Source organism: Trachymyrmex septentrionalis, unplaced genomic scaffold (genome assembly GCF_001594115.1).
Source record: "Trachymyrmex septentrionalis isolate Tsep2-gDNA-1 unplaced genomic scaffold, Tsep1.0 scaffold367, whole genome shotgun sequence".
In the NCBI taxonomy this organism is placed as follows: domain Eukaryota; kingdom Metazoa; phylum Arthropoda; class Insecta; order Hymenoptera; family Formicidae; genus Trachymyrmex; species Trachymyrmex septentrionalis.
In genome coordinates, this window is record NW_017305533.1 from 124706 (window position 1) to 126439 (window position 1734).

Here is a 1734-nt window from a genome sequence, read left to right on the forward strand (position 1 = left end):
ATCAATGATAAAATCAACAGGCATAAAATAGAAAATTATTTGACTATTCATTTCACGAAATTCATTGGAAAATGATGATGATAATGATTAATGATCAATAATACAATATTCATTTACGATTTCACAATTATATCGAATCCAATTTAAATCCTTACAATACATTAAAGTAAAATTGGAAGCCAATATAATTTTATTCGAAGTATTGTATTATAATATATTGCAAAATCATGCGTCGCACGTTTTGTATTAGATGACTAAACCGTTTTTACGACGCGACTGACTTCGACTGACTTTCTATACATTAACGTGAAAATGTAGTCAAGTCAAGAATATTTTAACGGTATATCTGATTAGGTGCTGTCAAAGTCATGACGCTAACGTAATCCTGCAGTGCCCAAGAAGATACTGCAGCATAAATTATAGTCTTACAATAGTTGAAATTCTTAACGATCACGTACAACAGTAGAACACTTTAGAGATGAAGAAAAAGGAAATGATAGAAAATAGTCCTGTGCCAAAATATCCCAAAGTACATACGCATCAAATTTCGTATAGTGAAATTATTTTAATCATGAAACTGTTTTTTTTTTTTTATATAAATTTATGTACAATTACTATATCGTCATATCGACGAAACTATTAAATATATTATTTTTTCTATATAATTAATTTGCAAAGATAAGTAATAAGATATAACATTATTACATAAAATTGTGTAAAATATAACCATTTTCAACGCAACATATTTAAATTTGCAAATTTATGCTTAACTATCTTTTTGAAATATTAAAACGTTCTTCATTGTAGAAACCATAAATATTGTAGATTTCGCTGAACATTATAATACACTAATTCACATTATTCAAATCATTCAGATTATCATTTATTTTGTTTCGCGGAAAGTGTTTTATAGAAAGAAGTACATTCTATGGCACGAATTTTTTTTATGCATAATTATCTCTTCAAAATATCGAGATGTTCTTCATTACGAAATCATAAGTTAAAATTGCAGATTTCGCTGAACATTAATAAACGAATCTACATTAATTTCCGTCATGATCGTTTCTGGACTATTTTGTTTCCGGAGAGCGTTTTATGAAAAGATATACACTTTCCGGTGCAAAGTCGTGCCACTGAAGATTTACGTTGCAATTTATCTTTTGGGGACAGGTTTCGTCGTTTATACGGGACACTTTATAAAGGAGTAAGACAGTCAAATCTGATGTTACGTATACAAGATGTCTTGGATTTACTATAACATATTTTAAAATCTTGACACTTTATACGAAAAATAGAAACTACACTCGTGGAAGACTTCTAAACAAAAACTAAAACTTTACTTCACTATTATCGCCTAGCTTTTATCTTAAGTCTCCAACAGACTTTTCGTTTAAAGTTTGCTATCAAAATAATTGCCGTTAAAAAAAAAGTTAAGGCAAATAAAATATTTTGCTATTCTCGCCAATTCTGAATATATTAGCAGTAAAACTGTAATTTTTTCTTTATTTTACCTTCCTTTCAGATTTGATATTAAAATTATATAAATGAATTTTAACGCTATACTTCTATATTATTTTTTCTAAGCTAAAGTTAATGATACAAAATAGATTCTTTAGAAAAATCTGTTTTGTATTGTCTCTATTTTGAAACAATATTAGGAAACTGTATCTAGAAATAAATATATTTTTATAGTATATAAACATTCTTATAATATAATATAAAGCCCCCCCCCCC

General features: G+C 27.5%; 1 protein-coding gene across 1 annotated transcript in view; it reads right to left on the minus strand.

Moving 5' to 3' along the window:
• The window catches only part of LOC108750379, a 23649-nt gene that overhangs the window by 10299 nt on the left and 11616 nt on the right, over positions 1-1734 (minus strand). The window lies entirely within an intron of this gene.